Genomic DNA, 17,331 nt, shown 5'->3' with positions numbered 1-17,331 from the left:
CAACTAAGGATGGCAAACCAGTATAATATTATCCCTATGGGACAACTGCATGGAGTCACCGTAGATATAGAAGGTGCGAGTGCGCTGGCTGATTTTGAAGTGATAGAAATTGTTGATGACAACAATCCATACCCTGCACTCCTTGGAATTGATTGGGCTATTGATATGAAAGGGTTCATAAACTTGAAAAAGCAAACAATTTCGTTTAAAAGGAAATCGCTTCCCATTGTAATACCATTGGACCCTGCAAAAGGACCGCGCAATACTGAAATGGTCCGCAACTATGAAGAAAGTGATGATGATTTGGATCAAATCTACAAAATTGCAGCGCAAGACCAAGACTGGATTAATCCGATAGCTGATGGAAGGATTTCATGGCACCGTGAAAGTTCTTGTACCTCAGATTCAGATGAGGAGTTGGAGCACTGGTAGAATAGGCTCCATGAAGTATCTACATTATGTTGTAACATGATGACTAAACCATTGCATTGTGTGTCATCAGAGGTAAGAAATTTACCCTATTACGATGGTTTAACTGATGTATATAATTTTTTGGATGCTTTTAAAAGAGAAGTCCCTGAGGATCATCACTTCCAAGCGCTGGATTTGGCGCTACGCGCTACACCCACACGGTGGTGGGATACACACAAGGACAACTTTGATGAATGGCTCGAGTACAAGAGAATGATGAGGTTACGATTTGGTCGTCCTAAAGTGCGATTAGCTGAAAAATATGATGGGTGAAATGACTCATGCAATCATTTGGTGAAATGGACTAAAGTATACGAAACAGAGTCACAACCAGAGTGGGTGCACTTATTTTGTCATACACTATATATAATCCCCATGAATTGGTACCTGGAAATAGAGCTCCACCATGGCACCGCAGAGTGGGATATATTAAGGGAAGGATTTCTAATGACCTTCAGTTTTGAGGATGGGTTCGAAAGCATTGATGAAGCTCTGCAGGAGGTTAATGCGACGATCTTTAGAATTATGTAGGATCCTTTGGAATTGGTTCAACCAGATTGGAGCACCCAGCTGCGCCATGCGCTGGAATGCTATAATGTGACTGCTGAGGGGGAGGATGAAGATCCAAGAAATATCAATATCCCAGAGGCAGAAGGCCACTGTGAGGTCAAAGGTCTACAGATAGAAAATTCAGACATCACCGCGCCATTGAAGACTAGGCAAGTGAACATTGGTACTGAAGTAGAACCAAAATTTGCGAAGATCAGAGATTACTGGGATGATGCCACAGTGGATAAAGTTGTTGAATTACTCTGTGAGTACCAAGATATTTTTCCTACAAAATTTTCGGACTTAAAAAGCATCATAGGTGACTTGGGCGTGATGAAAATTACCCTGAAGTCGGATGCAAAGCCTATTAAGAAGAGGCCATATCGCCTTAATCCCAAATACAAGGAAAATTTGCTTGGAGTTGGACAAGATGTTTGAGGCAGACATTATCGAACCGGTGGAGGAATATGATTGGGTGAGCCCAATGGTGGTTCAGGAAAAGTAACAGAAGGGAGAAATAAGGATTCGCGTAGATATAAGGAAGTTTAATGATGCCTGCATCCATGATCCTTTCTCGACACCATTTAGTGATGAGGTATTGGATAATGTTGGAGAGAAGGAGACCTACTCATTCATTGATGGGTTCTCTAGGTACCATCAGATTAAGATTTCACCAAAATATAGGAGTAAAACAACCTTTGCGATAGAATGGGGTTGTTTCCAATATATTGTGATGTCGTTTGGACCCAAGAATGCACCGGCAATATTCTCTCGCGTAGCCATCTCAACGTTTAAGGAAATAAATGACAAGTTCTTGGAGGTGTATTTTGATGACTGGAAAGTATTTGGGTTGGTAAAGCGCCATGTAGCTAGTCTACGCTTAATGTTGGATACGTGTCGAAGATACTAGATCGCGTTGAACCTAAAGAATCGTTTGTTATGTGTCCCCTTCGAAATTTTACTGGGCCATGTGGTATGCAAACAAGGAATGATGGTGGACCTTGCCAAGATCGAGGTGATAATAAATTTGGAGGCCCCGAAGAGTGTCAAACAATTGCGCGCCACGCTAGGCCATATTGGATATTATCGGAAGTTCATCAAGGCTTATGCTCATATTACTACGCCTATGGAGAAGTTATTGAAGAAGGACGCTACATTCTGTTGGGATGAAGAATGTCAATGCAGTTTGGATGTATTAAGGAAAAGATGGTCACCGCGCCGATCTTGGTCTTCCCAGATTGGAAGAAGGAATTCCATGTGCACATTGATGCCTCGTGTATTGTGTTGGGAGCAGTGTTGACACAAGCCGGTGAAGGAGAGATGGATCACCCTATAGCCTTTGCAAGTAGGAAATTATCAAAGGCTAAGAAGAATTACTCAACGACAAAGTGCGGAGGATTGGCTATGGTGTACACGCTTCAGAAGTTCAAGCACTCTCTATTGGGCGGACAGTTCAAGATGTACACAGATCATTCCGCCTTGAAATACCTAGTTAATAACCCTGTGTTGGGGGGAAATGTATGCAAATGGCTATTGATATTCCAAGAATATGACTTTGAGGTAATTGTGAAGCTAGGAAGGTTGAATGCAAGACCTGACCATTTGTCGTGAATTGAAACAGGGGAGGAGCCTACTAATTTGGAGGAAGGGTTGCCCGACGCGCAGCTCTTCGCGGTGCACATAGCGGATAACCATTTTGCTGATATTATCCACTTTCTGACTATAGGGACGGATCTAAAAGGATACACCAATCAGCAAAAGAAAGATTTAGTAGTGCACACGATAGATTTATCAGTAATTGCAAGACATTTATATAAGATGGGTTCAAACGAGATACTCTAATGGTATGTGCCCGATTTTGAATGAAATAGCATCCTCGTTGAAGCTCATGGAGGAGTTGCGGGAGGACATTCTGCAATAAAAGTGACAATGCAAAAGATTGTGCGCACGGGTTTGTGGTGGCCTACATTAGATAAGGATACTAAAGCATATTGCAGGGCATGCGATGCATGTCTGAGAACGAGCAGACCATCGTGAAGGGATGAGCTTCCACTAAACCCTCAGGTGTCATTGCAACCATTGAGAAATGGGAAATTGACTTTGTCGGGCCGATCCAACCCCAAGGCAAGAAAACAGGTGCGCATTATATCATCACAGCGACGAAGTATCTGAACATATGGGCAGAGGCATAGCTTGTGAAGGATTCTACAAGGGCCACAACAATAATAAAGTTCTTGTTTGAGTACGTGCTAACTAGATTTGGTTGCCCAAAAGTATTGATGAGCGATTGCAGCACGCACTTCCTCCATGAGACAATCAGCGCGCTGACCGAAGAGTTCCAAGTTTATCATCATAAGAGCACATTGTATCATCCGCAGGCTAATGGGACAGTTAAGGCCTTTAATAAGATCTTGGAGAATGCACTGACAAAGATTTGCAACATGCAATGGAATGATTGGGATGTAAGCGTACGTGCAATGTTATGGGCGTACAAGACTACTTGCAAAAACTAACAAGTCAAACACCTTTTAGATTGGTCTATCGAGTAGAAGTTGTGATGCCTATGGAATATATCGTACCTAGCCTACGCATAGTAGCTTTCACAGGGATTGCGGATCGCAGAGCCTTGGAAGAGTGGCTTGCGCAACTGATGGAGCTCGAAGAAGACAAATTCTTAGCTGGATTCCATCACCAAGTACAGAAGGAACATGAAAAAGCATGGCACCATCAACACATCAAGTTGCACACGTTTAAGGTAAATGACCTGGTTTTATTATATGATAGTAAGTTCACTAAGTTTCCAGGTAAGTTTTAGATGCATTGGCTGGGGCCATATGTCGTCAAACAAATTACATATGGAGGCATAGTTCAACTCGCGAAGCTGAATGGAGAACCTTTTCTGGGATGGGTGAATGGAAGCCGATTGAAGCCATATACAGGAGATTTGGCTCAATGACTATATGACAGAAGGATAGTCTTTGTGCTCTAGGCATCTATAAGAGAGAGCAGGACTATAAACTACATTGTTCGAATTAAAGGACTACACAATAAGAAAACTGCACGCTAAAGGGTGACGTTACAATATCAGAAGTTGCACGAAGGGAGTTGCGCTATGAAATAAGATACTCCGCAACACAGCCAGAAGGTGACCGTTAGAGTCATTGTTCATGATTTCATATCCAGGAGATGGTTAAGAGGAGTGGGAAGTTGATATTTAAGGCTAAAATATTTGAATATCTTCCGCCAAAACAACATTAATGATTGAATTTTGGGGGGAACAGTCAGATTTGAATTCAAAATCCCCTATAAATTACGCGTGCGGTCCAACAACGAACACTTTGCACACTTAGAGTTTTTTAGTGGAGTTGTCTGTTGCTTATGAGCTGCTCATTCTTTGAGGATTTGGTCGCGAGCCTTGAGTTTTCCAATTTGCCCGAGTTGAATCATAAATTTATCCTGGAAACCATGTTGGGTCCGAGCCCTGCTGAAACTGTGAGCACTGGGGGAGACATTGCATCTAAAGGAGCTACTCTAGAGGTGGTGAGCATGGAAGCTCTGACTCCTGTGCCTACAACACCGAGGCCGCCTAGACCAAAGCCTACACCTGTGCAAGAAACCAAAAAGATGAAGAAAGACAAGCAGAAGAGGTTGGCGCCAGTGCGCGAGTCGCCTAGGAAACATGTGGCCACTTAGAAGCAAAAGAAGGAAAAGCAACCTAAGAAGGTTGTGGATTTGGAAGCTAAACAGGGAACCGAGGATATAGACACTGAGGGAGTGGAGCCCATCACCAAATTGCCTGAATATATCCCTCCACGAAAAGGGAAGGTGAAGGTCCCCAAGGACCCGGACTCGAACAACTTCCTCATTCACATGCCCCTATTCCCAAAGAAGATAACTTTTGAAGGACCGGTGTTGGGCCATGAATACGACCACTTTTTAACACTTATTTCATCCATTTTTACTCTTATTTATCATGTTATTTATCATGTTATTTATCATGATTTATCATATAATTCCATCTTATAATGATTTATGCTCTCATGGAAAAATATTATTTATTCTCCTTTATTTACAATAAATTGATGATTATGCATGATTTTATCAATGATGGTTTATTAATAAATTGGTTGTAACATTACTCACCATTTTTATCCTCCAAGATAATTTCCAGATTGAAGATTTGATCATTAAATATTCCAAATTAGAAATTCGCTAGAATAAGAAGTGACAGTTTTGCGGTTGAGATTCTAGGCAAATGAAGAAGAATCTGGAACATGGGTTTTGTCCAGAACTGACCAAATTAACTTTAACAAAGAATGATTTGCCCAAAGTCGGATTGTATTGAGAGAAAAGCAGGGTTCTTTGAGCATAATTCTCTCAGATTTGTTGTTGCGGCCGTCCTCCAAATCTCAGGTGCAAAGCCAAATTCGCCTTGCTCTTGTTGAAAGATGGATGGAAATATATTTTCTTGTTGATCAATTGGTTAGAAACAATCCAATTTTGTAATAATGATCATATTGTAATCATCACAGTTATAACTGCTCTCTGCTCTCTCTATATTTAAATTAGAACAGAGATTAGAGAAGAAGAATGATGAATTCGGGATGAGGATGGCTAAGAGATGGAGAGATTTCTTGTTGTAATTATACTATTCCTCATCGACTCTCATTGATTAACAGAGATCGACTATTTGTAAACGCTGCTATGCATGATTAATACAAGAACGTGTTGCCGTTTAACTTCTTAGTTCTGCAGTAGCTTAGTGGCATTTCACCGGTGGCTGAGGGCCCGACCCTAGTGGATTGATCCATTGTTTGTATCTCTACCTTTCCATTATTGTTGTGAGATAATTCATATTTGCTTTTATTACAGTTTGCAAGTTAATGAGGTTGTTGTTTAATTGCTTTGATATTAGTGTGTTATATTAACGAATCGCGTTGTTGTTCTTTTATTATTTAACAAGAATCTCAACACTGTACAATTTATCTTGTTAATGCCTTAATAGAGCTTTGTTGTTCTATTTCAATTATGGTTTCATTCCACTTGCTGTTCCATTTGATTGATATTCATTACAAATTGTTGTTCAATAGGATTGGTTATTCGATTCCATTAATTAGAGTTTGCTGTTCAGATTTATTAAATAGGATTCGTTGTTTAATTCCTTTAATTATAGTTTGTTGTCCATTTACTTTGCTATTCATTTATGTTGATTAATTGCAAAGAGTTTGCTTTTAAAGAGTTTTCCTAGTTTACTTTCAATAGCAACTTTAGTTCAATTTCTATTTCCTTTTAATTTCTTTAAAGCAGGATTGTCAACTGTAGAGAACATTGGTTATTGCTTCCTCGTTCCCAGATTGATTGTCTTGTTCCAGTTTGATTTCAATTGCATCTATCTCTAGAGGAATGAGTTATTGCTACTGTATCCTTGATTGATGTTTGCTGAGTGAATAGTTGGATTTTAGAGCATTTGAGTTTATGTTGTTGTAGTTAGATTTCTTTTTCAAGTATCCATTTATTCTTACATTTAGAACACTGTACGACATCTTTCATAACATCACTTTTGAGTAAATAGCCGCCTCAGACTAAGTACACTCTTGAAATAGAAAATTGTCCCTGGGTTGACAATTAATGTGAAGATAATTAGGAGTTAAAAAGACACCTTTTATCGCTCAACATTTTAGCGCCGTTGTCGGGGAGAGTGTAGCTATTTCTAAAGAGTAGTGTGCATCTGATGAGTGTCTATTAGGAAAGAATTGGGTATTAAAAACGGAAGGTAAGAACCTACGTACAGAGCATGTAGAAGCCCTGCTCCCTCGCTAGCTTTCCAACAGAACTGTTAAAGAACTTAGGGTAGAAATAAATGTTTGAATTTCTATGTAAATGATTAAAAAAAAAATTGAAATTTTGAAAAAACAAATCTCATGATTTCACTCAAGTGGTGATGTAAGCACCACCCATTTCACTAACCAATTGACCGGACATTTGAAGAAGGAGCCTCGAATAAACACATGAAGAACATCTTCTATTATGGTAAGAAATGGCTCACATTTCTACTTTTGAATTCCATATCAAAGATCTAGGAGGAGTGACACAAATGCACATAATTCCCCTTTCTTCTCTACCAAATTTTCATGGTTTGACAAATGAGGATCCAGATACATTCTTATTTGAGTTTGAAATATTTTGTAGAGGATATGATTATTACACTAACGATCAAAGGTTGAAAGTGTTTCCTCTTACTCTAAAAGGAGTAGCTCTCAAATGGTTCATGAGCCTAGGTGGGAACTGCATCCAAACATGGGAGGACATGAAGAACATATTCTTGAAGAAGTACCAAGACTATTGTAAGGCCAATGAAGATATTTTCAATATGATACAAGGGGAAAATGAAAGCTTGGAGGACTATGTAGATCAATTTCATTACAACTTTCAAAAATCAAAGCATAATCATTTGGAAAAAGAGATCTTGAAAACGCTCATTCTTAAAGGAATCAAAGATGAATTTTTAGAACTCTTAAATCTGATAGGAAAAGGTGATGTTTTTCAGTTTTCATATCATGATGTTTGTGAATTGTGCATAAGGTATTCAAGAGGAATCTCCAAGGCTGGTAAGAATCCTAGAGATGTTTGTTCTTTGTTTTCCAAATCTGCTACAAGAATAGGAGATATAAGAGCTGAAATCAATGATTTATTTGAACATTTTAAAATTGATCTTATTAGCTCTCTAAATTCACAATTGGATGTTTTGCAGGTTCAGAAAAATCAAGAATTTGATAAAGTGTTTTGCCCTCATTACTGGAAGGAGCATCCCATAGATAGTTGTTCTTCCTTATCTATGATGGAAGTATCATATCAAAGAGATGAGGAAGCTGTAACAAGGTTAAAAACATGGAAATTATGGCCTACAGGTATGGTTCAAAACACTTCTTCTCCATTCTCTTACTTACATAATCCATTATGGAATACTAATGTGTTAGGGCAGCCATGTCAATTTCAATATAACCACCACCAATCTTGTCTAAAAGTTTGGCATGGTTCACTTTATGATTGCATGACTACTCTCCCTCATCTTGTAGCACAAACATATTCTCCATATTCTCCACCAGCTCTTCCACAACATTTTGCTTGCCCATCAAAACCATTCACACAACCCAATCAACCACATCATCAAAATGCCCCATTCTGTACACAATTTCCTTCTCAACTAATTCCACACCCTCACCACAATAAACCAGTACAACATACTTACAGTGTTGAACTGCAAAATTTACCCACCCTTCCCACCCATTCTATCTCACATGCGCCATTAGAGAAAACTTACAATGAGATTCAAAATGTTTCAAATTCAAAAATTGTAGAAGTTATGGGAAAAAATGAGGTTTCTTTTAGTTTGCATCAACAAGCCATTTTAAAATCTCAAGAACTTCATGATACGATGGCTATGGGAAATCAAGAAAGTAACGGATACATTGAAAATTGGTTTCACTCCATCATTTGTTTGCAACATCACTCTATGCTTCAACAATTTTTGGCACCATCTTTTCAAGGGAAGTTGGCTTCTCATACCCTAATTTTTATCAACATGCATTTTTCAAATTTGGGTATGTACATACTAGAGGCCTTATTTCTAAAATGGTTCCACTGGAAATACTCTTATACATAAACATATTCGATTCTCAAAGAAGAGTAGGATAGTGGAGAAAATAAAATAAATAAATAAAACAAACAAACACATTTTTATATTTGTAAAAATAGTTGTTTCTTTGTTGCAACACGCTGTGAAATCAACATTCATGATAAATATTCTAATTTATGTGTATGTATATGAATTATATTGCAAATAACAGTTCTACAAGCACTCATATTCATTTCTATCACCAACTTGGAAAAAATGCTTGAATATCATATTTTTTTGGCTTGCGGGCTTGATGAAATTTCTGAAAACGCAGTCGGGACAATCATGTTTGAGGGACAAAAAGGGAATATTTTTAAAACCTATTTCTATCCTAAGTAGCCCTTGATGTCTACTTTCCAACTCAATTTTAATCACTCAATTTGGATTTGAAACGAAAACGTTAGAACCAAAACATTAACACGGTGTCTAGTAGGCAGCTTAGGAACAGAGTTGGGACAGTTGGTTTTTGGAGGCCTAAATGACCATATTTTTAAAACATGTTTCCATGGTAGATTCCTCTATAAATCTAGTTTACAAGGAAATTTAAATCACTCATTTTCAATAACATATGGGAAAGTTATGATCAAAATACTGATTGCCTATCGTAAATCAGCAACCTTAAAACTATGTCTTTCCGGTTGTTCCTTATAGTATTTGACCTATCAATTCTTCTTGTCTTCAAAATCTGTTTCTATTGGAGATAAATAAATGAATCTACTTTCATTTCCAATTTGAATCATTCGAATCTGACATCAAACAAAAAATTTATGCTTGAAATATCAACTGTAGGACTAAGCTGGAAAATCGAAAATGACTCTATTATGCAGGTTGTTCTAAGTAAAATTGACATATCATATCATTGAATTTTTAAAACCTGGTTCTACTAGATATAACCTTTGAATTATCTCTCATTTTGCTTTGGAATCACTCAAATCGGACGAAAAACAAAGAAGTTATGATTGAAACACTGCTGGTTAGCATGATTGGCCGCTACTCTCCCGCAGGTAATAAATTAATTTTATTTTTCCCGTGGATTTGTTCTACAGAGTAACTACTTGTTAGTTTTTTTGCATAATTCTTAGATTAGGGGAGCCCGCGCACCTCTCTTTCTCCATGATTTAATCTTTTATTGCAGGTAGATACTCGTTTTTTGCAAGTCTTATGAGAAAAAGAAGGTCAATTTATGGACGAGCGATTCTTGAGAGAAATTTTAGTGAAACAAGGGCATTTCATCCAGTTCATTACCTAACAGATTCATAATAGAAGAAATGAAGAATTGATTTCCATTTGAAAATTCATGTCTTGTCACTATTGCCAAAACATTTTTCAAAGAGATCATTTTTTTACATAATATCATAGCTATTGTAACTTAATTTATTTATTTACATACTGTATATATATATATATATATATATATATATATATTTGATTTCTCTTATATTTTTTGTTTTAGATGTTGCTTCATTCAAATTATAACCCATCCTCAGCATCAATACCCTGAACAGTTAATTCGTTTTTTTTGCGTGCTTGTATTTTATGATTATGCATTTTGCTGTTTCTTTTCAAAAAAGAAAAAACACTTTTACACTTTTGTTGTTCCTTTTCAAAGGAACAACAACACTTCTGCACTCTGTTGTTCATTTTCAAAAAAGGAACAACACTTTCGCTCTGAAAAGGAACAACACTTCTGCATTCTGCTGTTCCTTTTCAAAAAAGGAACAACACTTTCGCACTTTTGTTGTTCATTTTCGAAGGAACAACACTGTTGCACTCTGTTGTTCATTTTCGAAAAAGGAACAACACTTTCACAGCACTTCTGCACTTTCATGTTTTTGTTGTTCCTTTCCGAAAGGAACAACACTTCTGCACTTTCACATTTTTGCTGTTCCTTTTCAAAAGAAACAACACTTCTGCACTTTCACATTTTTAGAACAACATTTTTTGGGTGTATTTTTGTTGTTGTTCCCTACAGGGAACAACACATTTTTCGTGTGTATTTTTGCTTTTTGGTGTGCATTTCCTTTGTTGTTCCCTACAAGAAACAACACTTTTTTTTAGCGTTTTTGTTGTTCCTTCAAAGGAGCAACACTTTGGGAGTATTTTCGAGAGCAACCATTTCTTCCTCTTATGGGATTATTCCTAATTCGTCTCAACCACATTTTATTGATTCCCTTTCATGGCATGAAGTACACTACTTTTATGAGAACAATAATTATGGATTCTATTGAAGCGAGTTAATATCATTCACATTGTGATCTTTAACAGGACAACTCCTTGATGATAGATTCTTTTCAAAAGAGACACAATTATTTATATACCACTTTACTGCATTGTTTTTTGTTGAACATGATATTGATTGATCATCTTAATACCATGTTGGTTCCACCCTTCCTGGATATAATCTTCTCTGTCTGTAATAAATGAGATTATGGGTATATTTTTTCTATTGACATGTTCAACTTCTTCCACCATCCCTACTCTTAAAGAGTACTGAGCCTCCCTCTTTTTATCATAAAAATGTGTAATAACAATAAAATTTTCTTCGTAGATGGATGATAGGGGGTCTCATTACGAGCCAGCCTACCATGTTCATAAGGCTGTAACAAAGTGACATTCCCATTATGGCCACCACACCAGGGTTATGATCCATTGGATAGCCAAATTATCCTTGGAACAGGAGGTCTCATCATGAGCTAGCCCAATCACTTTTGCTACATCCCATTGAATGGCAGTGTGGTTATCTGGCTACCACGTCAGAACACTGATCTCTTCTGTAAAACAACACTAGAACTCTCCATTTATAAATTGAGGATCCTGGTTCATATGGGTTAAAAAGCAACCTTGTCGAGGCTATGGACGCCTGCTAGCAGCAGAGGCTCTGCTTATGGTATTGAAGTTATATCTTATTGTCAATTATTACTATAATATGCTTTTCTTATTTTTTTCTTTTTATCGGAGAAGTTATTTCCTTAATTTTTTTCACTATTTTGAACCTTTACGCATAGGAAATTATTTTTTTATCAATCACATCATTTTTCAGCTAGAATACCATAAGTGAAACATATTTTTGGCATATTGTTGTCCTTTTTCTTTTTTGCATAACTTATCATCAATCCAAAGCGTCCTATCTTTTATTTATAACTATCTTTACACACTTTGCTCTCATTATAACCATAACTCTCGCCGTCCTATCATTGATATGTGTACTCTGCTTCATTTACTGTTGTATTGTTCATTCCCTTGCCTTGTCGTCAGCACAACACCTTTCATATGCTTTATGGTCATGGAATCCCTTTTCCAATTGGAGGGGGGAATGTATGCATTATGGGATAGCATGCGATATGATTACTGCACTCTGCCATAACTTGTTGATTTGACAAAATATTAGTATTGCATGTATACAAAAGTTTTTCTAATTGACATTTTTGCATGCATCTTATCTACTGCTATTTAAAACTAACACTATGGATTCAAGAACATTCTATGCAAAATAGTGATTTGTTTACAGGAGAACAACAAGTATGGGCAGAATTCTATTCGAAGCATGACCACAATATTGCAACTAACAGAAGAAGCTCAAGCAACTTGCGAACGTGACCAATTGTTCCGACATGATGTGCTTGCCTGGATTCCACCTTTTGCCTCACTTTTAGTATCCGTTCAGCTTACATCAGCTTCAACAAATTCCAGTTAATACATGTCATTCTACATTTTTTTCAGAGGTAAAACTTGAAGTAAAATAGCATAATTTTCTAATTTATTATGAATTTAAGAGAATTTAATGAAAATCCATTTTGAGCATTATTTATCATTCTTCATTCCACATCTTTACCACTTCCCATTTTTCAGCGGCATATCATCTTTCAGTTTGGGGGAATATTGATTTCATTCATTTCTTTCTTATGACCATGTCATTAATATTCTTTATCATCCATTGCTATTCGTATTCATTCTCAACACCTCCCTTATTCCATGTTGTTTTACACCAAGCATAGAATTCCACCGATGGTAGCGACCACCTCTATTTGTTTTCTAGAATCACATGAGGGCATGCTAATTCTTCAGCGAGGGGGAGGAATTGCTATGCATGATGGATGTTTTCTACTTTCTTCCTCATTTAAGGCATACAATTTCATTTTTATACAGTGCAGAAATTGATTTCCACTTATTTTTAAAACTATGAACTCAATTCTTGTGATTTCTGGAAAACACAGACGTATCATTAAAATATACAAACCCAGACAATTTGAAGTTATATTAGTTTGTAATATTTTGGAAATCATGCATTATCACCTACAACCATCTTGTTTATATCTCATGATCTGTGCATCAAAACGATCTGATTTTTGGATCATAGAAGCATTCATATATTATAAATTTATTTGCAACATTTCAACAGATTTTGGTTTGTAGTTTTTGAGAAAATGGTTAATGAAGTTGTTGTTCCTTATATCATATTTTGTTGCAACTTCATATACACATAAGTTGAACGTCAATGTACAAATTTTTACGCCTTCATCAACATTGCTAAAATTGAATATTCATTATTTGAGGAAGAATTCATTTGTTCCATCCATTTCATGAGCTGGGATGAACAATTTTTTTATTGCTTGGTTAACACATGGGTTTTGTCTTTGGGTTGCATGAAAACATGCAATATATTCAGTTTTTGTTGCATGAGGACATGCAATATATTCAATGTGGGGGTATGTTGGGCCGTGAATACGACCACTTTTTAACACTTATTTCATCCATTTTTACTCTTCTTTATCATTTTATTTATCATGGTTTATCATATAATTCCATCTTATAATGATGTATGATTTCATGGAAAAATATTATTTATTCTCCTTTATTTTTAGTAAATTGATGATTATGCATGATTTTATCAATGATGGTTTATTAATAAATTGGTTGTAACATTACTCACCATTTTTAGCCTCCAAGATAATTTCCAGATTGAAGATTTGATCATTAAATATTCCAACTCAAAAATTCGCTGGAATAAGAAGTGACAGTTTTGCGGTTGAGATTCTGAGCAAATGAAGAAGAATATGGAAAATATGGAACATGGGTTTTGTCCAGAATGGACCAAATTAACTTTAGCAATGAATGGTTAGCCCAAAGTTGGCTTGTATTGAGAGAAACACAAGGTTCTTTGAGCAAAATTCTCTTAGATTTGTTGTTGCGGCCGTCCTCCAAATCTCAGCTGCAAAGCCAAATTCGCCTTGCTCTTGTTGAAAGATGGATGGAAATATATTTTCTTGTTGATCAATTGGTTAGAAACAATGCAATTTTGTAATAATGATCATATTGTAATCATCACAGTTGTAACTACTCTTTGCTCTCTGTGTATTTAAATCAGAACAGAGATTAGAGAAGAAGAATGATGAATTCAGGATGAGGATGGCTGAGAGATGGAGAGATTTCTTGTTGTAATTATACAATTCCTCATCGACTCTCATTGATTAACAGATATCGACTGTTTGTAAACATTGTTATGTATGATTAATACAAGAACGTGTTGCCGTTTAACTTCTTAGTTCTACAGTAGCTCAGCGATGTTTCACCGGTGGCTGAGGGCCCGACCCTGGTGGATCAATCCGCTATTTGTATCTCTACCTTTCCATTATTGTTGTGAGATAATTCATATTTGTTTTTATTACAGTTTGCAAGTTAATCGGTTTGTTGTTTAATTGCTTTGATATCAGTGTGTTATATTAACGAATCGTGTTGTTGTTCTTTTATTATTTAACAAGAATCTCAACACTGTATAATTTATCTTGTTAATGCCTTAATAGAGCTTCGTTGTTCTATTTCAATTATGGTTTCATTCCACTTGTTGTTCCATTTGATTGATATTCATTACAGATTGTTGTTCAATAGGATTGGTTATTCGATTCCATTAATTAGAGTTTGTTGTTCAGATTTATTAAATAGGATTCGTTGTTTAATTCCTTTAATTACAGTTTGTTGTCCATTTACTTTGTTGTTCATTTCTGTTGATTAATTGCAAAGAGTTTGCTTTTAAAGAGTTTTCCTAGTTTACTTTCAATAACAACTTTAGTTCAATTTCTATTTCCTTTTAATTGCTTTAAAGCAGGACTGTCAACTGTAGAGAACATTGATTATTGCTTCCTCGTTCCCAGATTGATTGTCTTGTTCCAGTTTGATTTCAATTGCATCAATCTCTAGAGGAATGAGTTATTGCTACTGTATCCTCGATTGATGTTTGCTGAGTGAATAGTTGGATTTCAGAGCATTTGAGTTTATGTTGTTGTAGTTAGATTTCTTTTTCAAGTATCCATTTATTCTTACATTTAGAACATTGTACTACATCTTTCATAACATTACTCTTGAGTAAATAGCCGCCTCAAACTGAGTACACTCTTGAAATAAAAAATCATCCCTGGGTTGACAATTAATGTGAAGATAATTAGGAGTTAAAAAGACACCTTTTATCGCTCAACCATTGGGCCTTGCACGGGTCCCCCTGTTAAAAATGGAGGATTGGGACTTGACTGACCATGAGCAATTCCCTCACCTCGTGACAGAAAATTACATGAGGCATGTGTATTACTAAGACTCAGGTGTCACTGAGTTGAAGACAGTTGAATAGACCTGCGGAGTGGAACAATATGGGTTGTTGAACCTTCTGTGGTGCCCCATTACTGTTGGGTTGTGTTATATTCTTTCCACGACTAGCCCACGTAGTGAACCAGGGGTTAGAGAGGGGGGCCCTTCGTTGCGTCAATTGCGCAGCGGGGGGTCACAGGGGGGTTTCAGGGGGGCAGGTAGCCCCCCTCTATGAGGTCCAGGGCAGTGCCCTGGGATTTTTTTTTTTGGACCCTATATTAGGTTGGGCAGACCTACCTATGGTTTTGTGTGTGATTTCACACATGGTTTTGGATGTGATGGTTTTCGGTCCATGGTTTTGGACGCGATGGTTTTCGGTCCATGGTATTGGATGCTTCGGCATGTATAAATATGTATTGTAACATTGAAAGGAACATAATGTAAAATTACGCTGGTAGTCCCGGTTTTGGGATCCAGGGAAAATCTCTGTGTATATGTGTTTTATGTGTTATTCTCTTTCATTGTTTATTTTCTATGTTTTATAATTCGTATGCAGGTAATTTCTGTACGGGGTTAAAACCTATAATTACCACCGCACCAATATTAACACCACTTGTGTGCATCAGCTACTTACTCTAGTGCATGATGGGTGCTTATGGCTTGGTGCACCTATCCCCATGATTGATATGCTCATCCATAGGATCATGCACCTGCTACATGACGGTTTGAATCCGCCAAAGAGTTAGCGGAAAGACAGGCGAGAGAGACATGGCAGAGAAGATGAAAAAGAAGTTTGAGCTTATCAAGAATCCGTGCGGCTATTCCATCACGTCCGTCAACGATCCCGCGGTGCAAATTTCCACCCAAATACTGGCCGGGAAAGTTATGAGGAAGTGTTGAATGGACGAGGATCTGGCGCCTATGATATCATTGGCTGCACAATGCATGGAGGGCATGCAGTTTAATTGGTCACGGTATTTATGTAGCGAATTTCTTGCAAATTATCACAAGGCCCAAGATGAGAGCAAGTCATTCCACTATGCGTGGTTTCTGCTCTGCATTGTGCTAGTTGCATGGGATCTATCAGAGGACATCTTGTTTCCTCCATTGAAGGCATGATTTCCGAAGGCTGTGTAGTTCGCCTATCTCTGGGCCACCAAGGACCCCGTGCAGGTCACAAAGACGCAGATTTTTTGGGTATTGATGGAAGCGAGCTTCCAGATGGCCATGAACCAGAGCCCAAGGTTGTCCCCGACCTTGTATGAGCAGATGTCTGCGTATGCTCAGTTCAAGGCAGATTTCCAACGCGTCTGCATTCGGGCGCGGAAGGACTCGCAATAGAAGTGGTTCGATTTGTTGTATTTTGTCACCAATGATGCCATACAGGAAGTGATCAAGCATTGGCTCGCAGATTGGCACACTCCGTCCAACTTGGATGTAGGCACCAGTAAAGGCACAGGGAGCTCAGGTGAGAAGAAACAAAATGATGTAGCAAAACAGGCAACACAGAAGTTGGCTGCGCAGTGGCAAATCTCCTTCACTCGAAACCGAGGAGGAAGAGTAGTCTGCACAGGGCGGTGGTGGAAATGAAGGGAAAAGCACCCCATTTAGGCTAAGGAAGTGCAGAGAACAACAACAGCAGGCAGGTTCCTGCAAAAAGACAAAGTCGGCTAAAGCGCAGCAGGATCCCATTACCCTGACAGAGGGCGATCTCGACAAGATCAATGACAAGGTTTGTGACACTACAACTGAATTGTTGCAGTAATTCAAGCAACATTACATGCAGTCGTTGGGAAATGTCCAAAAGGATCTACGTGAACTATAGATCCAAACTAGCCAAATACAGGTGGGTGCAGGATAAGTGAGCGCCGCACAGACGAGCTTGGCACTCGGGACAAGTCAGGCTACAGAACTTGTAAGTACAATGGACCTTAGAACAGTTGCTCTGCTAGAAGGGTCCTTGAGCGCGGAATTGGCCGATGACAAGATCATCATAAGTACCCTGAAGAACATCGACCTCAATATTGCAGCGCTCCCCAACGAATTTCTTCATGCGCTAC

The sequence above is a fragment of the Pinus tabuliformis genome, chromosome 7 (assembly GCF_031772625.1).
Source record: "Pinus tabuliformis cultivar Carrire ecotype Pingquan chromosome 7, CPIR1, whole genome shotgun sequence".
Classification (NCBI taxonomy): domain Eukaryota; kingdom Viridiplantae; phylum Streptophyta; class Pinopsida; order Pinales; family Pinaceae; genus Pinus; species Pinus tabuliformis.
Note: the sequence above shows the minus strand (reverse complement) of the source record.